Source organism: Lissotriton vulgaris, chromosome 6 (assembly GCF_964263255.1).
Source record: "Lissotriton vulgaris chromosome 6, aLisVul1.2, whole genome shotgun sequence".
Taxonomy (NCBI): domain Eukaryota; kingdom Metazoa; phylum Chordata; class Amphibia; order Caudata; family Salamandridae; genus Lissotriton; species Lissotriton vulgaris.
Genome location: NC_141694.1, coordinates 786,267,038 through 786,291,065, shown reverse-complemented (window position 1 = coordinate 786,291,065; position 24,028 = coordinate 786,267,038).

The window sequence follows — 24,028 nt, the reverse complement described above, 5'->3', positions numbered from 1 at the left end:
CTCCTGTTGCAAAACCTTTGCAGTACAAAATGCACACAGTGCAGCACTGATAAATAACATTGTACACAAAAAATATAAAACTACATTAAATATTTAAAACGGGTTCTTCTGTCAAAATATCGCACTTGAAAGCAGGTATTTGACCGCTTTCTTAATCGTGGGGACACAGCGTCATTTCTGTTGTCCCCCCTAAAGATTCAAGAATAGTCAAGGGTCATTTTCAGCCAGAGTAACAGAGTTACTACAAACGTATGATGATGAGGCATTATCCTATGCCGATGACATCTATCTTACAGACAATGACTTGGACAGGCACTTGAACAGAGTGAACACCATAATACTTAGCTTCGCATCTGAAGGGTACAAATTCAACTTTAAAAAATCAAGAATTGCCCACCTCAACGTCCTATTCTTAGGATACGAACTTTCAAGTGAAAGCAAAAACCTGGCAGCCAACTTTTTAGAAAAGTGTGCGCTGCTCCAACCTCCAAAAACGCTGAAAAACTTACAGTCAATTCTAGGCTTCCTAAATTTCGGAAGAACTTACATTCTAAATTACGCAGAAAGGGTTAAACCTCTCTACAAATTAATCAAACCTGATTTTAAACAAACTAATTGGACTCAAAAAGACACAGAAATTTTGCGTTCAGTGCAAACAGATGTGTTAGCAACAACCCATTTACAGACACGCGTAAACGTGCGCAACCTTGTGATCCGAATCATCCTAGGGAGATGCGGATTCACATACCTAACCTTTAATGAAGGTGAAAAGGTACCAATAGCGTATAAACCACACTTGTACACACAAGCTGAAATGAAATTCACTTCTACAGAAAAAATTCTGACAGCGGTTCAAACTGCAGTAGCAAAAGAGAGAGCCCTCGCACAGGGGAAACGCATAATGGTTGTTACTCCTGTACCTGCACTAGAGGCAGTGACAAAAGCATGCATTCCGAATGCAAAAGCTTTACATCCAAGATGGATACAATGGGTTAACTCTCTTGCTGCAACTGACGTTGAATACGTTTTTGACCCCCTACTTGAAAACTAAAGAATTTCTCCAATACGAACAAGAATGTCCTCTGCCCACTGAGATTCTGCCTCTAGAACACTACGGATGTATAATCTATACAGACGGATCAGCACATCCCGCAATTGGGGGCAAACAAGCTTATAGTGCTGCGTGCGTGATTGTTAAAGGTCGCTGGCGCAATGGCAAATTCCAACTCATGGTCACAAAAATTCAATCACTAGGAGACTATACAGCTCAGCGAGCTGAACTACTGGCTTTCAAAATGGCGCTGGAAAATACTGATCGCGAATTCCCCACACTAATAGTGTGCGATTCGTATTACTGCGTTCAGTCTTTCAATGAATACTTGCAGTACTGGGTTCAAAACGGTTTCAAAGACGCAAAAGGTGGCACAATCAAGCATAAATTGCTTTGGGAACAAGTAGTTCTATTACAAAAAGAACTACAAAAGACTCACATGATCCATACACTGAGTCATCAGCGTGATGGCGTTCACGTTGCAGGGAATTAATTGGCTGATGAGGCCGCGAAGGCAGCTGTGCAAACGGCTTCCGTAGCTTCAATCACTCGTTCAAAAACAAACATATACAGCGAAATAATGCAGGCTGTCACCGCTTCCATCAAAGACAGCGGTAAAACATTACCAAAAGGCTTTCCACTCAAATACTCGTATATAACTGATTCGAATAATGTTCCTTTTGCTCGAATTCCTGGAGTGGGGGATAGAGTAATCCCAAACATGGAACATAGATTAGGACTAATTTTAGCAGCGCATGAAGGGCTTGCCTCTGCACATGCAGGTGTTTCCGCCACACTGTCATTATTAAAACAGAGATACTGGTGGCCAGGCATGAGGAAACAGACCAGAAACTATGTTTTGGAATGTGAAATCTGCCAAAAGATGAAAGTCTCTACAGTGAAACGTCCTGCGCAGACGCCCCTTTTAATTTCAGATAAACCATTAGCATGTGTGTACCTGGACCACTGTTGTCCCTTACAGAGGGATGGCAACTATAAATATATCATGGTCGCAGTGGAGTCCTGCTCAAGATTCATTTGGATGTGGCCTCAGCGCTCCGCTGACGCCTGAACTGTTATAAAAGATTTGCGAGTCTTTATCGGCACATACACAATCGGCACACTACATTCTGACCAGGGTCCTGCGTTTAGCTCTCGAGCTTACAAGGAGGCCATGGCCAATTTGGGCATTTGTTAGAACCGGAGGTCTCTGGTTGGCACAGGTATGTACTTGTGACAAGCAAGGACCCTCAGCTCCACGTCAGGGCAAAGGAACTACTCCTTTGAATAACCCCTGCTCACCCTCTAGGTATTGTGGCGCGAGCAGACAAGGCTAATCCTCAGGGCGATCGTAAGTTAAGCATTCATGAACACACACAGTAAACCCACTGACCCACCACAAATGGTCACCAGTCGTATGGTTGTATCAAAAATACGTATACTTTATATAAAAGATAGTTTCAAGCAGGATTATCACTAGACCGGAATAACGTTTATCAAATCGAGGTCACCAGATTACAGTAGGCAAACTTAGTCTTTCAATGTTCGTTGTTCAGCAAGGTACGATGACAGGGAAATAAGAACATTGTGGACCCTGGATCCTATGTGAACTCGAGACGGAGTTCAAGTGTACCTTGCGGGTGGAAGTCTGAGGCGGTTCAGGCGCAGCTACTTGTGAGGCCGAACAAGGCTGACGGTTCTCCAGAGGATCTCTCCGGCTCAATCCCCCTCGAGGAGCGAGGTGAAGGAGCTAGACTGTGGAGGGTTGCGGCGATCCGGGATCGTGACAGCTCACGGGGCGAGGCGCCGTTCAGGCCTGCGGGGCGTACTACTTCTTAGCATGCAGGTTCTGACTCGTGGATCTGTGAGGGGCGTCGAGTTCTCGGGCAGACGGGTGCAGCACCAGGCTTCCGGTACCAAGGTACGAGGAGGCCTTTCTTGAGGTGCGGCATGAGCCTTGGTATGCAGGAGCGCAAAGCGAGACAGTCGGGTACGTTACAACGTACGGACCATCCGAGGCTATGAGATGCTCTCCGTGCAGATTCCGGCTGGAGAAGATGAGAGTTGCGAAGCTCGCTCGGTAAGCGGCGAGGTGACAGGAGAGCGGGCGGCCCGGCACTGAAGGGGGAAGCGGCTCAGGAATGAGCAGGACTCTCTACGGCGGGGTGACCAGGCTCCGAGCTGTCACGGCCTGGGAGAGGGCGAAGGCACCCGAGTCACAACTCTGGCGAGGGAATAAGAACTGAGGCCCAACAGCAAACGGGCACACGCAGATAGAACCCAATGGTCCCGGGGTTCAGTTCAGGGGGCAAGCTCTCGATCAGGCCCTTGAAGATCGTTTCAGGCACAAGTCTACAAAGTCCTCACTGGTCCTTTCCTCTCCGTTCTCAGCAAGGCACCACTGCAGGCCAGTCTTACAGGATACAGACTGGTTTCCGTCCTTCAGCTTCTCTTGGTCCTTCTAGTCAGGCAGAGGTTCGTCATGGTCAAAACTGGATCTGATTTGTAAGGAGGGGAGCTCCTATATTTATACGGCATTTCTTTTGTCTTTGCAGGCCAGGGGGCCTGAGCCTGGTTCAACCCGGTTCTGAAGTACTTTGTTGACAGGACGCTGCCGTCTTCTTTCAGGGTGCAGGGCAGAGACATCAGACGCTCTGCAGAAGGTGGAGCCAGAATTGTGGTGGTGGAGCACAACCCTATTCAGAGTCAAGGACTACTCCGCCCACCCATCCTGGTGTAAGCATCTCAATCACCCTCCTGAGCAGCCGACTATCCCCCGGGAATCTCCCAGCCCTGTCACTCACACAAACCCAGACAGCAGATACACTTCCTGGCAGAGGCGGGCTGAACAGTTAGGCGAGCAAATGCTAACTTTCTAAAAGTATCATTTGCAAACACAGGATATTAAAATAAACCTTACTGAAGGAAGTATTTTATTATTCTGAGTTCAGGCATACTAAACTCGACCTGCTACCGGGTTCCCTGAGCCTGCCGGGACTATAGCATGTAATAGCTCCGACAGCTCATCTGGCCTAAGAGAACCGGTAGCCCTTCAGTAGTGAAGAATGAGAAAGGGCGGTAATTCACTACTAGGACATGCCACACTCTAGGCCTGTCCTACCTTATACTTCCAATGCACCCTGCCCGTAGGCCTACCATAGGGGTGACTGATATGAAGGTGAGGGAAGGTTCTGGGACTGGCAAGTGTGGGCACTTGCACAGTCAGCGTGACAGTGCGGGACTGTACGCGGGGTCAGCAATGGCGGACCCGAGACATATCTTACGAGGCCGCTTCTGTGGGTCACGCAACCAGTGCTACAGGCCCACTAGCGGCATTTGTATCTACAAGCCCCGGCACGCCTCGTGCACTTTACTGGGGACTGACAGTAAACCAAATAATCCAATCGTGGAAATCAATTGTACATACACTTTACATTGGGAGCACTTTAACTGCGGCACGGATTGGCCGTGGCGCAGTGCCCTGAGCATCGAACACCAGCAAAAACATCTGAGGCACATCAGCAAAAAGTGGAAGGGAGACTAACGCCAAGGTGCCAGGTCTAACACGTGTCCCCTCCAGCTCTAAGGTGAGGAGAACTACCCTATCCCAGGGAGTTCCTCATCACTAAGGCGGAAAAACCTTGACAGACCGTCAGCAGTGGCGTGGTCTATGCCAGGGCGGTGTTCCACCGTAAAGTCCATACTCTTTAGTGAAATGGACCACCTCAACAGTTTCGGGTTCTCACCCCTCATTTGCATCAACCATCTGAGGGGCCTGTGGTCTGTCTGAACTCGGAAGTGAGACCCAAACAAGTAGGGTCTTAACTTCTTCAGGGCCCAGACCACAGCAAAAGCTTCTCGCTCAATCGCACTCCACTTCTGTTCCCGTGAAAGTAACCTTCGACTGATGAAGGCCAAAAGGTGATCCCAGCCCTCCTCAGTCGTCTGTGAAAGGATAGCCCCTATCCCATTCCCTGAAGCGTCTGTCTGCACTAAGAACTCTCTGGAGAAATCAGGAGCCAGAAGCACGGGTGCCGTGCACATGGCCTTCTTCAGGGTGTCGAATGCTTCCTGACAGGCGTCGGTCCAGATCACTTTTCGAGGCTGCTTCTTCGAAGTCAGCTCCGTCAAGGGGGCAACGATGGTGCCGTATCCCTTGACGAACCTCCTGTAATACCCGGTGAGTCCCAGGAAGGCCCTCACCTCCGTTTGTGTCTTGGGGGCTTCCCAAGCCAGGATGGTCTGAACTTTGGGTTGAAGGGGCGCCACCTGGCCGCTCCCAACTTGGTGTCCCAAATACACCACAGAACCCTGCCCGATCTGGCACTTGCTTGCCTTGATCGTGAGGCCTGCCTTGCGCAGAGCCACCAACACTTCCCAAAGGTGCCGCAAGTGTTCCTTCCACGTTCCGCTGAACACTGCGATGTCGTCCAGGTAGGCGGCACTGAACGCGTCCAGTCCGACCAACACCTGGTTGACCAACCTCTGGAAGGTGGCAGGGGAGTTTTTTATCCCGAAGGGCATGACCCGGAATTGGTAGTGCCCATCTGGGGTTGAAAACGCTGACCTCTCTTTGGCCCCTTCGGTTAAGGCAATCTGCCAGTACCCAGACGTTAAGTCAAACGTACTGAGGTACCGGGTAGCTCCCAACCGATCGATGAGCTCATCAGCTCTGGGGATGGGGTGCTCGTCAATCTTCGTGACCGATTTGAGTCCTCAATAGTCCACACAGAACCGGAGTTCGGGTATGGCTCCCGGCGTCGCAGCCTTCGGGACCAAGACCACTGGGCTGGCCCAAGGACTGCTGGAGGACTCAATCACCCCAAGAGTAAACATCTTCGAGACTTCCTCCTTGATGCAAGCTTGTACCCTGTCAGTCACGCGGTAAGCCTTATGCTTCACCGGTAAGCTGTCTCCCGTGTCCACATCATGGACGCACCAAACTGTGACACCAGGAACCAGGGAGAACAAGTCAGTGAATTGCCCCAGCAGCTGGCGGCAATCACTCTGCTGCTCCGGGGTCAGGGAGGGTGAGAGGTTAACTCCATCCACTGACCCATCACACTCGGAGGCCACCAAGAGGTCCGGAAGAGGCTCGGTCTCCTCCTCCATTCCGTCATCGGTTGCCAACAGCATGCTCACTTCGGACCTCTCCAAGTGGGGCTTAAGGCGGTTAACATGTAGGACCCTCAAAGGGTTCCTGGGAGTTTGCACGTTCACCAGGTAGGTGACAGGACTCTTGCGCTCCACAATCTCAAATGGACTCGTCCACTTATCCTGAAGTGCACAGGGCTCCACTGGGGCCAAGACCCACACCTTTTGTCCAGGCTGAAGCTCTACCAGAGCTTCATCTCCTCCTGGCTGGCTTCCAGGTTTGCCTCAGCAAGTTGCCTGAATTGCCTGGTCTGGTTTCGGAAGGCCAGCATGTAGCTATATACATTCTGGGGAGGTTTCCTGGGAGATTGCTCCCAGCCTTCCCTAACCAGACTCAGAGGTCCTCGAACCGGGTGACCGTACAGAAGCTCGAAGGGACTGAACCCGAGCGGCTTCTGTGGCACCTCTCGGTACGCAAACAGTAGACATGGTAAAAGGACGTCCCACTTACGCCTCATTGGTCCTTCTAGGCCCATAATCATGCCTTTCAGGGTTCGGTTGAATCTCTCAACCAAACCGTTTCCTTGGGGGTGGTAAGGGGTGGTGAACTTGTACGTTACACCAAACTCTTGCCAAAGGGACTTCACATATTTCGAGATGAAGTTGGTGCCCCTGTCAGACACCACCTCTAGAGGGAATCCTACTCGAGAGAAAATTCCCATCAGCGCTCGTCCCACCACGGGGGCCGTCACTGTCCTCAGAGGGATGGCTTCAGGGTACCGGGTGGCATGGTCCACCAAGACCAGGATAAACCTGTTGCCCATGGCTGTCTTGGAGTCCAGAGGCCCCACAATGTCAATCCCCATTCGCTGGAATGGGGTACTGACGACGGGGAAGGGTTGGAGGGGAGCCTTGTTCTTCCCTCCACACTTACCACTTGCCTGGCAAGTCTGGCAAGTCCTGCAGTGAGCATCGGAGCTCCGGTGCATCTGGGGCCAGTAAAAGTGGGTGACAAGCCTGTCATAGGTCTTGTCCATCCCCAGATGTCCTTCTAAAGGCACATCGTGAGCCAAACCCAGTAGGAAGGCCCTGAACTTCTGGGGTACCACCAGCACACGGGCTGACCCAGGTTCAGCAGCCATAGGCTCTGAATACAGGAGATCGCTCTCCCAGTACACCAAGTGTTTTCCGGGCCGAACGCCATTGGCCTGGTCTGCAGCCTGCTGCCGCATACCCGCGAGAGAAGGGCACGTTTTCTGCTCCTCACAGAATTCCTCCCTGGAGGGACCCCCTTCTTGCTGCCAACGGGTCAGCTCAGGCAAGTCTCCCAGTTCGGCGATCTGTTCCCCCGTAGGCTCCATGGCATCCCCCTCGAAGTCTGCCTCCTCCTGGGCCGTGGGAACTTCAGGGACCGGCTGTCCGCGCCCCCTGTGCCTCCTCTCTAAGGCCGGTTCCTGGGCCTCTCCCTCAGGCTCCAGGACCTCTTCGACACCCCTACTGGCTGCCATGGACCTCGTGGTCACGCACGCCCAGTCGGGTAGACCCACCACCCGCAGATGGGTCGTTTTCTCCACCTTTTCTCAAGGGGAGTTCTCCAAATCGTTCCCTAGCAGACAATCTACAGGCATGGAGGTCCTCACAACAACTTGAAGAGTACCTGAGACCACCCCCCCCCCACTCAAAGGGAACCTGAGCCATCGGACACTGGCTCTCAGAATTGTCAGCATTAACAACTTTGCAGTAGGCGTGCGGTACTACCTGCTCTTGAGACACCAGGTGCTGCCTCACTGCAGTCACGCTGGCTCCTGTATCTCGAAGAGCCTCCGCTTTCTTATCATTGATGGTCACTACCTGCCCATATTTTTTAATGTTACTGGGAAGATAGTTCTCTGGGACCATCTCGCTGTCTCCTAGCGAGACTAGGGTCATCTGGACGGGATCCCCACCCATTGGGATTGCTACTTCCTCCCCACAGTTAACATTAGATAGTTGCCGGGGTGGAGCACCAGTGGGTGCGGGTTTTGCAAACAAGCAACACTTAGGGTCAGAGGCAACATGACTCAGGTTGCCACACCTAAAGCAGGTGATGGGCCCCTTTGGAACAGGTTTACCTGTCGGGCCCCGGTTGATTTGGGGGTGGAGGAGGCTGAGAACCTTTCCCTTGGTTCCCTTGGGGATTACTTTGGGGGCCTTTGTGGAACCCTTTCTGTTTTCCCTTGTCCCCCCCACTCTTCTGCTGGGGACCCTGCCCACCTTTGGCTGAATCTCCCACTGGACCTTTGTGGACCCTGGTGCTGACCCAGTGGTCCGCTTCCTCAGCAAGCTTCCTCGGGTTGGACAGCTTGCTATCGATCAGGTGCTGGCGTAACTCAGGAAAACAATTATCCGACAAGTGCTCCCTTGCGATTAAATCAAACAGCCCTTGAAAATCATTTACCTTACTGCCCTTCACCCAACCATCCAGCGCTCTGCAGAAAAAGATCACATACTCTACATACGTACCCCCTTGAATCTTCACACACTTTCTAAACCGTTGCCGGTACATTTCAGGTGTTAACCCAAACCGATTCATCAGGGCATCTTTCATGTGTGGGTAGGAGACTGACTCTTCAGGAGGAAGATCTAACAGGGTATCCCGCCCCTCGGTCAGGAACCGTTCCACAACCCCGCTCCCCAATCCTTCTCAGGGACCCGGTGGAAAGACATGGCTACCTCGTAGGCTCGGAACCACTGCCCTATGTCATCTCCTTTGAAATACTCTTTCACCACATCCTTCGGTATGTAGACCCTTGACTCTACCTGGGCTGGCATTGTGCTGCCACCAGGAGCTGCGTCCAAGCTCTTCGCTTTCAGCTCCAATTCTTTTAGGCGTATCTCGTGCTCCAGCTCGAGCCTTTTTTCCTCCATGGCCATCTGACCTTTCAATCTGGCCATCTCCACTTCATGCGCTCTGGTTGCGGCCCTGCCTGCCAGCTCGTCGGACGACGGGCCTCCCAGGCCTCCGATGAGGCTATCAGGTGGATCGATCACCACCTGATTTTCGGGCTCTCTGGACTCTTTCCAGGCTCTCAGTGCCATGATGCGCTGGGTTCGGGTTCTGCAGTTGGCTTGCGAAACTCGTAACTTTTCGCACAGGACTCTCAAGTGCTCGACTTTGCACTTTTCCAGCCCATCCCAGTCAACATCGTCGATTCCAGAGATAACAGAGAGTGCTCTTGAGGGAAGTGAATCAGGCATGGTTTAGGAGATTAGAGATCTCTCGGCAGATTGTAATCTGGTCGCGTTATTGGTCTGCTCTCACTACGTGGTGATCAGTAACTCACTGTATATGAATCATGAATGCAAATCCGAAATCCTCACCGCTGGTACCAATGTTAGAACCGGAGGTCCCTGGTTGGCACAGGTATGCACTTGTGACAAGCAAGGACCCTCAGCTCCACGTCAGGCCAAGGGAACTACTCCTTTGAATAACCCCTGCTCACCCTCTAGGTAGTGTGGCGCGAGCAGACAAGGCTAATCCTCAGGGCGATAGTAAGTTAAGCATTCATGAACACACACAGTAAACCCACTGACCCACCACAAATGGACACCAGTCGTATGGTTGTATCAAAAATACGTATACTTTATATAAAAGATAGTTTCAAGCAGGATTATCACAAGATCGGAATAACGTTTAGCAAATCGAGGTCACCAGATTACAGTAGGCAAACTTAGTCTTTCAATGTTCGTTGTTCAGCAAGGTACGATGACAGGGAAATAAGAACGTTGCGGACCCTGGATCCGATGTGAACTCGAGACGGAGTTCAAGTGTACCTTGCGGGTGGAAGTCCGAGGCGGTTCAGGCACGGCTACTTGTGAGGGCAGACCCCGAACGAGGCCGAAGATTCTCCAGAGGATCTCTCCGGCTCAATCCCCCTCGAGGAGGGAGGTGAAGGAGCTAGACTGCGGAGGGTTGCGGCGATCCGGGATCGGGACAGCTCACGGGGCGAGGCGCCGTTCAGGCCTGCGGGGCGTACAACTTCTTAGCACGCAGGTTCTGACTCGTGGATCTGTGAGGGGCTTCGAGTTCTTAGGCAGACGGGTGCAGCGCCAGGCTTCCGGTACCAAGGTACGAGGAGGCCTTTCTTGGGGTGCGGCACGAGCCTTGGTATGCAGGGACGCAAATCGAGGCAGTCGGGTACGTTACGACGTACGGACCGTCCGAGGCTATGAGATGCTCTCCGTGCAGATTCCGGCTGGAGAAGATGAGAGGTGCGAAGCTCGCTCCGTAAGCGGCGAGGTGACAGGAGAGCGGGCGGCCCGGCACTGAAGCGGAGAGTGGCTCAGGAATAAGCGGGACTCTCTACGGCGGGGTGACCAGGCTCCGAGCTGTCACGGCCTGGGAGAGGGCGAAGGCACCCGAGTCACAACTCTGGCGAGGGAATAAGAACTGAGGCCCAACAGCAAACGGGCACAAGCAGATAGAACCCAATGGTCATGGGGTTCCGTTCAGGGGGCAAGCTCTCGATCAGGCCCTTTGAGATCGTTTCAGGCACAAGTCTACAAAGTCCTCTCTGGTCCTTTCCTCTCCGTTCTCAGCAAGGCACCACTGCAGGCCAAGCTTACAGGATACAGACTGGTTTCCGTCCTTCAGCTTCTCTTGGTCCTTCTAGTCAGGCAGAGGTTCGTCGTGGTCAAAACTGGATCTGATTTGTAAGGAGAGGAGCTCCTATATTTATACAGCATTTCTTTTGTCTTTGCAGGCCAGGGGGCCTGAGCCTGGTTCAACCCGGTTCTGAAGTACTTTGTTGACAGGATGCTGCCGTCTTCTTTCAGGGTGCAGGGCAGAGACATCAGACTCTCCGCAGGAGGTGGAGCCAGCATTGTGGTGGTGGAGCACAACCCTATTCAGAGTCAAGGACTACTCGCCCACCCATCCTGGTGTAAGCATCTCATTCACCCTCCTGAGCACCCGACTATTCCCCGGAAATCTCCCAGCCCTGTCACTCACACAAACCCAGACAGCAGATACACAACCTGGCAGAGGCGGGTTAGGCGCAGTTAGGCGAGCAAATGCTAACTCTCTAAAAGTAGCATTTGCAAACACAGGATATTAAAATAAACCTTACTAAAGGAAGTATTTTATTATTCTGAGTTCAGGCATACTAAACTCGACCTGCTATCGGGTTCCCTGAGCCTGCCGGGACTATAGCGTGTAATAGCTCCGACAGCTCATCTGGCCTAAGAGAACCGGTAGCCCTTCAGTAGTGAAGAACGAGAAAGGGCTGTAATTCACTACTAGGACATGCCACACTCTAGGCCTGTCATACCTTATACTTTCAATGCACCCTGCCCATAGGCCTACCATAGGGGTGACTGATATGAAGGTGAGGGAAGGTTCTGGGACTGGCAAGTGTAGGCACTTGCACAGTCAGCATGACAGTGCGGGACTGTGCGCGGGGTCAGCAATGGTGGACCAGAGACATATCTTACAAGGCCGCTTCTGTGGGTGGCGCAACCAGCGCTGCAGGCCCACTAGCGGCATTTGTATCTACAAGCCCCGGCACGCCTCGTGCACTTTACTGGGGACTGACAGTAAACCGAATAATCCAATCGTGGAAATCAATTGTACACACCCTTTACATTGGGAGCACTTGCACTGCGGCACGGATTGACCATGGCGCAGTGCCCTGAGCATCGAACACCAGCAAAAACATCTGAGGCACATCAGCAAAAAGTGGAAGGGAGACTCACGCTAAGGTGCCAGGTCTAACAGCGTTGCATTGCGGTACTCAAGTCCATTCCATCCTGAGGGAAATTCTGTAGTGGAAAGAAAAAAACGTGACATAAAACAATCTATAACAGCTAGGGTATTAGGCTCGGGTGACGGGTGGGTCAAACATCTAATAAGTGTCCAAAGTAGTCTTAATAATCTGCCAAGAAATTCTCTTGGTGGAATCACTCCATATGAAATCCTTTTTGGTACTAGAATGATTGTCGAAGACCTAGTCCGTCATACTTCAGTGGTAGAACAAAAACCCTTTGATATCAAAGACCGTTTGGCTGTTTTGCAGGACTTAAATGAAACACGAAGAAGTCTAAGCAACACATTACAGAAGCCAATGACCACTAAAGAAAAACCACCTGTCCCAGCAAGACCTGTCTGGATTCCAAAGATTAGGGATGTGGTCAGAGAAAAAATAGCGGATAAGAAGGAATTTGGGCCTTGTTACAGAAAACCAGTACCTGTGCTAGCAATCCACGGATCAAGAACAGTGTTACTGCCGCCCCTTGCTGGTAGAAAAGAGAACTGGTTCGTGTCCATCGACCTGGTAAAACCACATCATGTGGTCGATAATAAGTAGTAGGCCCAGTGGACTCCAACGGAGTAGTAGACACACAAATCTTGCTACTATACAAGAGGTTCAAACTGAAAGACTTATCACCTTTGAAGAATCTACAGTGAGAAGAAAGAACTATGCAACAAAGCCATGGAACTTGTGCCTCTTGAAACCCAAATAATAGTTTGTCAAGAAACTCCCGTCTACAATGATGTAGCATCTGACTATACTAACATGTCAAGGGACCATGCAGCTCCAGCGATTTCAAATAATCCGCATGCAATACCAACAATTGACAGAACTGCCTCTGGCTATTTCATCAATTTGATACATTTTCTGAGGATCCGAGTGAGCCAGAAACAACGTAAGCAAATAAAACCTTCAAGGAACAAGTAATTAAACTTTGTCACCAGCTTGCAAATATATATCTTGTTTCACCATGGGTTGAGTTTTGGATTGTGTTAGTTGTACTTTGTCTCCTACTATGGCTCATTCTCGTTTTAAGTTTGGGAAAGCTGATAGATGGAGAATATAGTAAAATGGACACAGCAAGTAAGAACATCAACTTGCTCCTGAAGCCAAACAAATCATCCCATCATGAACAAAGAGAACTGTCATCAGTAAACATCACAGCCACTCCCCTACCTGGTGGTATAGCATGGGACAGAACTGATTATGACATTTATGGTCCTGTAGAGCTGTTGAAAGTTTCACACCAATTTAAGGTTTCCTTGATTGATTTTGTTTCACCCAGTACATTTTCTGATGATTGGGACTTTGAGACTGTTAACAACATGATGGTAGACTTAGAAATGTCAGCAACATTTACTAACCATGAGTACTTAGAAGGTTCATCAGATTATGAACAAATGTACTGTTATAATCATTATGGTCATCATTATTTGCACAAATCTGCAAATCCTCGAAATGCATTTTCTTATAATCAATTGGAATATTGTCCAACACCACCAAAGGGTAGCTCAAAAACATTTTTTGAAAAAAGTCCATACTTTTCAGGTTTTAATACCACAAATCCAGAAACATTTTACTTTAAAAATATTAATAAGACAGGAATTAAAAGTATGATGACTAATACTAAGCAAATTTATTCTGTGGCCTTTTATGCTCCACATTAGGTTTTGACTTTTGGAAAGACAACATTGAGACAAAAACTGTCTGGGGCACAAAGGACTGGCAGGTGCAAGGTTTAGAAGCCTTATTCAGAGCCTGCATCATCCCAGAACAAATAATGTTTTAAATGAAACTGTTCAACAGACTTCTTGTCTTGGCCTAGCTAAGATAAAAGATTTAAACAAACCGTCCATACCTAAACCCACACCTGATAGTAAGGGAACTACAGATGAGGAGGTAGACGTAAACTATATTTTACAACACAACAGAACTCATTCTGATTGGAAAAAATGGTTAATCGGGCCCACAGACACGAATAACTGTCAAGATAGATTCCTGAACAAGACACAAGGGTTTACAGTAACTAGGCCAGATTCAAGATATGTCCAGAGACAACATCCAAGTATAATAACAACTTACAGTGTAGGAAAGCTGTGCCTTGAGTGACTACAAAAATCCACACTCCCAGATATAAAACAACACTTAACTTTACTTAAAGATGGAGTTGATTTGAGAGACTTCTTACTAGGACCTCGCAAACCACGTCATAAACGTTTCATAATACGCCGGTATTTACGTTGCATATAATGAAGCCTGGAAAGTCACGCAAATGGAAACTGCAGAACGTATACGAGAAATTGATCGTATTAATTTAGAGAAAGATCTATCTGTAGTTGAGAATGGGTTAACGACTCTGTCATCCAGAATTTATTCTGTGGACAGCATTGTATCCTCTGCCATGGACATAATGGAACAGGACTTGCTCATGTTACAACATGGCCAGTCTCAATTGTGTTCTATAATGCTGCCAGGGTGGGCGTTACAAAATCTTCGTTCAGTCTATGTGCCTTGGCGTCTCATCAACACTGTTGATGCAACAACGTCATTGTTTACTGGATTTAACCTTACGGATAAACAAATCTCTTTGGCACAGAGGGGAGCAGACTATACGGTGCTGAGCATAGAACAACTGGAAAGATTACCATTAACCAGCCGTGGAATGGATAATACATAGCACCCTCACGATACCAGTGACGATTTTCCAGTTTCAGTATTGCTTAAAACACATACCAGCAGGCCTGTATGAAAAGTTGGGTAAAAAATACATAAAGTCGACCTGGGATTTACCACACACACACAAATGATAGAGTGAGGGAAAGGAGGAATTTCTTAGTGGTTAAAATTGCAAAAGCGCACTAAGTGGTACTCTTTTAAGTCAGGGTATTAATTTACACGGAGCCTGTGATGGTTCTTCAAACAACTTATCCTGCCACCTGCAGGGTTCCCTGACAGCAGTGATAGATCCAATTTTTAGGCAGCTTTCCAATTTGAGCTACAGTTGAATGATCACAGCTGTTGTGGAATGATGCCAGGAATAGCTTATCTCGTTAGTGTGTTTATTTTATTTATTTTATTTATAAGAATTTTGTTAAATTCAATAAAATAAAGATGATGGGTCCTTGTTGTAATGTTCATGTAGTATATTTATTCTTGGGATTAGATAGAAGGTACAGCATTCAGGTAGGAATGTAATATGGTAAGAAACCCCACCGGGAGCAGATAACTTCCTGCTCAGCCTCCAGGTAACTGATAAATCCCTTGAACAGCAACAGGTAGAATCCTGGATGACATCACAGAGACATGACATAGACAAGCAGACACTAACACTAAGGAGGGACAAAGAGAGAGGAAGAGCAGGATATAACACACCTCCCTCCTTTAATTGAAAAAATAAATACGATGAAACATAATGCGCAAAACAATAATCCGCAGATGTCAAGGCGCCTAACAATACAATCAAAGTTGAAACAGACGTCCTTACATATAGGCTTGTCGGAAGAGACGAGTTTTTAGGGCAATGCGGAATTTCTGTAACGATGGAAGGGATCTCAGGTCAAGAGGAAGATCATTCCACCACTTGGGGGCTAGCGTGGAAAAAGCCCTGCCACCCCATTTAGCTTTTCGTACGCGGGGGGCTGTCAAAAGCAATTTCCCGGAGGAACGCAAGTTCCTACCGGGAATGTAGTGGGAGATGATAGACCCAATACCCGTGTCGCCTTTTTTTAGCGATGGCTCTGTAGGTCATACAAAGGACAGAGTGTGTCTGCCAGGGTCACTTGTTGTACGCAAGTATTGTTTCTTAAAAGTAATACAGACGGGCAGTCACCATTATGGCCTTCACTGAACATCTCTTCTATTCGAATTGATACTTTAAGCAGAATGAAAGCCATTCTTTTACAAAAAACTGTGCCACTGACCTCGTCCAGAGAGACGTATGATCTGCAAGTTGCAAGGTCCTCTGCAGAGATACATGCCTCATTATCACCAAATTGCCCCATACATTTCTCAGAAATATTTGGTCGTATCGTAAACATCTCTGATACCAGTGGTATTGTACATGTATTTAAGACGATTTGTTCGGGTCTGTTAGCACCTTTTGAAGCAGTTCTAGGCATTTTTCCAAACTTCATGCACTATGTGTTCTGCGGCCTGCCTCTCGTCTTGGGACTTGTAGCAGGGATACTATTTTTGTTCCTTCTGTTCTGTTATGGCAAGTCCAGTCACCAGCGATACCCAGATTACCATGGAGAACACTCAGCAGTATTGTGAGAGCATAACACAGATTCTTGGCTTGGCTCGTTTGAGATATCTGAATACCACGTGGTTCCTATTGTTCAGAATAATCCAGCAAGGATGCATCTTACCTGTTCTACGATGCCTGCTTTGTGGAGAGGAATGCGTTTTGGATATTTGTCTGACACTTCCATCAGCACTGCCAACGGATGTTGACGCTTTGCTTGGTTCGGTAACGGCTCATGCATTGTGTTGTCCCCAACGGCTACCAATCCTGATGACGGCATTCATTGAGGTCTCACCAGCAATTCCAGGTGACGGTGAGATACGTGGACAAACAGGCACACAGGTACCATCTACTGCGAACATTGCTAATGCGACTGACGCTGACTGCGATGTTTCTCATCTGTGTACAATTGATCTACTTAATGAAGTGGTTCAACTTTCACATACAGTGGTAGACGACTTCTTATCCAGCCTAGAAGATTTAATGTTTTCTCCTGACACAGAGAATAACTTTTGAAATTAGCACACAGCATTCTATGTACTCTGAATTCGACCTTTGCTTTTTTAAAACAAAACTTCTAACTTTGGAACTCTATTTTTCTATGATTTGATTTGACTTTTTCCAAAATTGAACTTTTTTTTGGGGGCACAAAGTACATCTGCTTAAAGTAGAACTATTCTTAGAGAACAACAATTCTTTGAATACTTCCTAGAAACAAGATTGACCTTATCCACAAACCAAAACAGTTTATATACTTTGCAATGGGATGGTCGCGACTTTTTCTTCTGTAAATAAGAGCCATTTTATAAATGTAATTTCCATGATTTATTCGGTTAGCATAGCCAATATCATATTATATGCTTACAATGATATCATTTCCTTTTAATGTGCACTGTACAAATGTTCATTTTATGTGCACAACCATTTTTTAAATGCATTTTATGTATATTTGAGTGGGGTTGTAAACACATTCTTTAGATATGTTTTAGTGCTTGAAATTTAGCAATGTCGAACATAATAAAGTGGAGTGGGTGTTGTATAGCGTTTAAGGACCCTATTGTAATTTTACCGATTCATGCCCTTATATAGGGATAAATCACCTTGTTCTTATATAGGCATAGAAATCATAACCATATTTAGACATGGACCCTGCAGTCCAAATACGGCATGGTTACTTCCACTAGTTCCGAAAAGCCACAACGATTTCTTGGAAAAATCAGCTTCAGCAGTTAGGGAATTACCCTTGCTTGAATATTGATTTGTCCAAGAACTCACTGAGTTTTTAAAGAACTGAGACTCTTTGATGACGTTATTATGTCCAAGTTTACGTCAAACTCGGCACCTTCAAGGTATAAATATGGCCACACTTGCCATAGCAAACACACAGTGGTTTGGAGCAGTTCGACTATCTACTTGCCCGACGCAGCTCGATACAGCAAGTGCCGAAGGTAGCCGACCCTCCAGCAGACGCACTAAGAGAGACGCTGTCTTTGCTCTTGCCGAGAAATCCAGCTCCAGTGTTTCCAAGCTTCCCTTGCTGGGTGTTGGAAAATCGAGTCCTGAGACAGAGAGATACCAGACCTCCTTCATTCTAAACCAAGGTACGGAGCCGATTATACCCTAAAAGAAATATTGGTTAGATTCTTGGCTTAAACAAACTAAACCTATGCTACACCATACTTACTTCTTCCCTCGTACTAGACTTAGGTTAGGGACATCGGGGTAGGTGTATTTTAGAAGCACCAGTTGAGTACTTTTAGTCTTTATTTTTTTTTGTATGTATTTTATGGCTTAGAAACCATACCATGCTTTTACAGTATGATTTTATAATATTCTTCTTGCTGTACGCATTATACTTTACAGCCAGTATTACGATTGTAGCAGTTCACTTTTCTTGCAAGAGAAAGAAGACTGTTCAATAAATACTTTTATACAATAAATACTTTTATTGAAAATGCCCGTCTCTCTATTTCTCTGCTCCTCTGTTGAAGCGAAGCATGCACGATTGACTGAGTGAAATATCTTTCTATTGTTTCCATGACTCTGAAGATACGTTTTATCTTGGGGAAACAAAGTTGTCAAGTTTATGCGGTTGTCAGAAACTAATCCCTTCTTGTTTATTCGAGAAAGTTTCTAGTGACCTCTGAGCTAGCTGGCACTCACAATTAAGTTTTATATATTTGATAGAGACCTAGTTGACCTAAGTCCTACGTCAATTCTATAGTATATATTATTCCAATGCACAGAGCCTATTGGGAATATAGGAACTACACTACATCCTCTACGCCTATTTTGTCTTTGAATTTTGATGCATCGGAGGTACTTTGTTTTAAAAGAAACACATCTGTAGATTTCTATGGACTGAACTTATTTAACCTTTTAAAAGTGATATCTTTACATCTGTAAGTTGTGTTTTTTATCATTTTGGTCTAGCTTAATTTAGATACAAATTGGCTATTTTTTTCAACTGGTATGGTGTCCTTTTGTTTGTTTTCACTGTATTACTGGGTGTGTATGTACAGATTCTTTACACATTGCCTCTGAGATAAGCCTGACTGCTCATGCCAAGCTACCAAGGGGGTGAGCAGGGGTTATCTTAACTGTGTGACTTCGTTACCCTGACTAGAGTTAGGGTCCCCACTTGGACAGTGTGCAAATTACTGCCAACTACAGACCCCATTTCTAACAATACACAATACCCATTTGTCAAGCATTATATTTTACAATATGAATTAATGTACATTTGGTACACAATTAAATAATCGTTGTGAGGTTCAGCTCAATTGTTGGGTCTGGGTATGGCGTATTTTTGGAGAACCTACACATCATATAAATCACCAGGAGTACAAGTGTCTATCGAACATAATGCTATATTGTATTTGTAAATCACCATTGTGATAAAAAAATTATAGATGTAAACTTTGTCGCACATCGCTCTTTTTTCCTTCGCATTTTCATTACGTTGTTTATTTCAACACTCTGGGCCTGATTACGATGTCCGTCGGAGTTGCCTCCAACCGACATTGCTGCGGATTGGGAACCCACCGACCTCAGGTTGGTGGTTCCGACAACATTATTTGGATGCGACCGCAAACACGTGTTTCTCAATTGGAGCTTGTGCAGCGAGCTGAAACCACCCAAAGAACAAGCTCCCATTGAGAAATAAGAGTTTGTGAACATCCCTGCACCGTGTGGCAGGCACCACCTGGTGCAGGGAGGTTGAGTGGGCACCTGTACGGACGCTGATGTCCAGATGGAAAGGAGGCCCTACTAAGGACCCCCAATGTCGCTTTCTGACAGCATTTCTATGTCTGAAATGCCGAAATAGAAATGTCTGTTGACTGCTGCCTCCGCTGCATGCATCGTAATGCGTCGGTCAGAACACAGTAGTAGATGCGGTTCGGACAGCAACTGACCAGCCATCAGTTGCAGTCTGAACCACATCGTAATCGGCCCTCTGTTTTTTGGGCAAACCTTGAGGTTTCTATGCATATGACGTAAATAAATAATAGACTTTAAACATGATTGAGTGATCATTAAATAGTAATCTAACCCTCAAAGATTTACACTCCGGGTTTTTTAATAGGGGAAAAAATGCGACTAACATTAGCACTGAGGCCATAGGGTTGCACATTTGGTTGAAATAGAGAAAAGTGCACTTAATTAAAAAAGTGTTTAGTTGTAAAATGCAACACAAGATTTAAAATTGATTTTATGTATTATTTTTCAACACAAGGTTTAAAATTTACTTTGAGTATTATTTTTTAGGCTAAGGGTAAAATCTGCACCTTATATATATTGGTAAGATCGCACCCAAGACTTGTCAAAAAAATCAAAGCAGGTCGGAGCAGCCCGATCCAAAATGGCCACCAGATAAATGTAGAGCTGCCCCGATTCAAAATTGCGGCCAGACATGAGCAGGGGAGTAGCGCTTTCAAAGCGCCAAATGAATTTTGAGGAATACACCCTAACAATATCGTTTTGGAGGTATTACGAGATAGATTTAACCAAATATGACTCTAAAAGAGGTAACAAGTACCAAGAGGGAACGTACATTAAATTCAATTCGGAGTTCCCCGATAAAAAACCTTTTCCATGATGGCCGCCAGTCATGCCCAGAGCAAAAACGGGTTGCGTAAAGGCAAAACAAAGGAAAATTGCGCAAAGGTGAAACCAATTAGAACTAATTAACCGGAGCATAAATAGAATGCCCGGAGAAACCGCCAAGATACATCGAAAAACAAGGAGCAGAGTAAGGCGGTCGATAATACGAAGGTGATAAAGGGACCCCGAGAATGGCAGCATCGCTGACTTCATCACCCCACACGCCCTCCCCTCCGAGGACTACATCCTATTGGGAGACCTCAATTTTCACCTGGAAAAGAGCAATGACAACAGCGCCACCACCCTTCTGGACAACCTCGCAAACATCGGACTCAACAACTTGTCACTTCCCCCACCCACATTGCAGGTCACACACTCGACCCTATCTTCACCTCCAGCAAACACGTCTCATTCAGCCACACCACAGCTCTTCATTGGACGGACCACAGCTGCGTTCACTTTTTCTACAATAAGTCCACAATCCACTACCACCCTCAACCCACCCTGCGTAGAAATTGGAACAAACTCACCATCGACCAGATCTCCTCATCGCTCCTTCAAATCCCTCCTGTCCACTCCTCAAACCCCGACCAAGTAGCCATTAACTTCACCCAATGGCTATCCAAAAGCGCCGACATCCTAGCACCGTTGAAAAAACATCAAAACAAACTAGGCAGCAAGAAGGCCTCCTGGTTCAACGATGATCTTAGGAAATCCAAAAAACTCTGTCGCTCCCTCGAGAAAGCATGGAAAAAAGACCCAAACTCCAACACCAGAGACGCCTTCAAAAACGCCACCCGCATACACCACCAACTAATCCGGTCTGCCAAGAAAGCCGCCTTCAAAGACCGACTAGATAACAACGCCCACAATAGCAAGGAGTTATTCAACATCGTCAAAGAATTTACCAACCCATCAGCCAACTCCAACGACATCACCCCCTCTCAAGCCCTCTGCGACTCCCTAGCTTCCTTCTTCCACAACAAAATTGCAGACATCCACAACAGCTTCGACAACCGACCCGAAGACCAACCCACCCAACCTTCTGCAGGAACTCCTCCCCCCTTGAACATCCTTAACGACTGGAACCCAATCTCCACTGAGGACACTATCCGCCTCATGAACTCCATCCACTCAGGATCCCCAACTGACCCATGCCCTCACCACATCTTCAACAAAGCAGACTCCATCATAGCACCACACCTCCGAGACGTCATCAACTGCTCCCTCAACTCCGCCACCTTCCCGGAAAGCTGGAAACATGCAGAACTCAGCGCCCTTCTGAAAAAACCCACAGCTGACCCCACCGAACTCAAAAACTACCGCCCCATCTCGCTTCTTCCTTTCCCGGCCAAAGTCATCGAGAAAGCTGTCAACAACCAGCTTGCCGCCTTTCTCGAAAGCAACAAATCCCTCGACCCCTCACAGTCCGGATTCCGAACCAAACACAGTACTGAGACCGCACTCATCGCAGCTACAGATGACATTCGAACCCTACTGGACAATGGAGAAACAGTCGCCCTCATCCTCCTTGACCTCTCCGCAGCCTTCGACACAGTCTGCCATAGCACCCTATTACAGCGCCTCAGTAACATCGGAATCCAAGGAAAAGCACTGGAATGGATCACCTCGTTCCTCACCGGAAGAACTCAGAGAGTCCGGCTCCCTCCATTCAAATCAGAGGCCTCTGAAGTCATCTGCGGCGTGCCGCAAGGATCGTCACTCAGCCCCACCCTCTTCAACGTGTACATGAGCCCCCTCGCAGCCATCGTTCGCCAACACAATCTCAACATCATCTCCTACGCTGACGACACCCAACTGATCCTCTCACTCACCAAGGACCCCGACACCGCCAAAAACAACTTACACGAAGGAATGAAAGAAGTAGCCGAGTGGATGAAGCACAGCCGTCTGAAACTGAATTCAGACAAAACAGAAGTCCTAATCTTAGGTACCTCCCCCTCCGCCTGGGATGACTCTTGGTGGCCAGAGGCCCTTGGTAAAGCACCCATCCCGACGGACCACGCACGGAACCTGGGCGTCATCCTGGACTCCTCACTCTCAATGACCAGACAAGTCAACGCTGTCTCATCATCTTGCTTCAACATTCTTCGCATGCTCAAAAAAACATTTCGCTGGATCCCCACCGAAACTAGAAAAACGGTCACTCACGCACTGGTCACGAGTCGCCTGGACTACGGAAACACCCTATACGCCGGTTCCACCGCAAAACTCCAGAAAAAACTCCAACGCATCCAGAACGCCTCAGCCAGGCTCATACTAGATATCCCGCGTAAAGAACACATCTCTGGTCACCTGAAAAACCTCCACTGGCTCCCCGTAAATAAGAGGATTACCTTCCGCCTCTTAACCCACGCACACAAAGCACTTTACGAACTTGGACCCGAATGCCTCAACACACGACTGTCCTTCTACACCCCCTCCCGTCAGCTACGATCCTCCAACCAAGCCCTTGCCACTGTTCCTCGCATCAACAAAGCCACCATGGGAGGTAGATCCTTCTCCTACCTGGCAGCCAAAACCTGGAATTCTCTTCCCACTCACCTTCGCCTTACTCAGAACCACCTAGCATTCAGAAAGCAACTTAAAACTTGGATATTCGACAAGTAATTTCCCCCCCTTCCTCAAGCGCCTTGAGACCCTATGGGTATGTAGCGCGCTATATAAATTTTTGACTTGACTTGACTTGACTTTAGACTAGAAGAGGAACCTACCTGTAGTGGGGGATAAGATATATTTACAAACTTGGGAAAGCTAACTTCTACAAGAAAGGGATGATAAACAGTCTGTCAATAGGAAGCAATTAGACATGCCAACAAAGTATGGAGATGGAAAGAATAACAGAATTAGAATTTAGTTAAAAAAATCCTCCGCTAGATGAGATGAAATAGAGGAATAGTGCATATGTAAGAGTAATGCATTTGAACATGGCAGTGGAGATATAAATTGAGATAAGAAGTGATAGAGGGAAATCGATAAATCTAATGAAATTATTAGATAGGAAGAACTGAATTCCCTTTTCAAATGTGCCTACAGAATTCCAAACGACCTGAACAATTGGGGCAAAGAAAGCTAAAGAGTCAAGCCCATGAGAGATTAATGTGACTCCCTGCTCCACATTATTTACTCTGAAAATCTACGTATAATAACATGAGGTAAGCGAGAGTGGGACACATTAAGATGCAAGAGGATAACATATAGGGATAGTGATTTATGCAAACTTTCCTGATTATATTTTCGCTATAGATACACGTGGATGTGGATAAAAAACTCCATGATGGTATGAATAGCCACCCATTTTAAAGAAGAACCTATATAAGCACTACTGTTTTATAAAAAGGTAATAAAAGAAATGAAACATAGACAGATCTGCATTGGGTATGACGAGAAACAAAATGATAAATATCATCTCTCTCTCGCATTAGATATATAAAATTCACCTTTGGAATATCATCCTGACTACAAGATTCAAGTAGAACTTCATGCTTTAAAATAAATCCTTATATATTTTCAAAGGTCAGTATAAAAGAATAAAATGATGAAGTATGAGTGTGTGGGGTATGAGTGAGAGTAGATAGAAGCACCTACCGTGTCTTTAGACTAAAATGTACCGCATAGTCTTGCGCCTATGCTTCAAATTCATTCAGATATTGTACATTTGAATATGAATAAGATAACAACTTTGACTAATAGTCTGTAAAATTGTGCTCTTTTGATGTTTCAAAA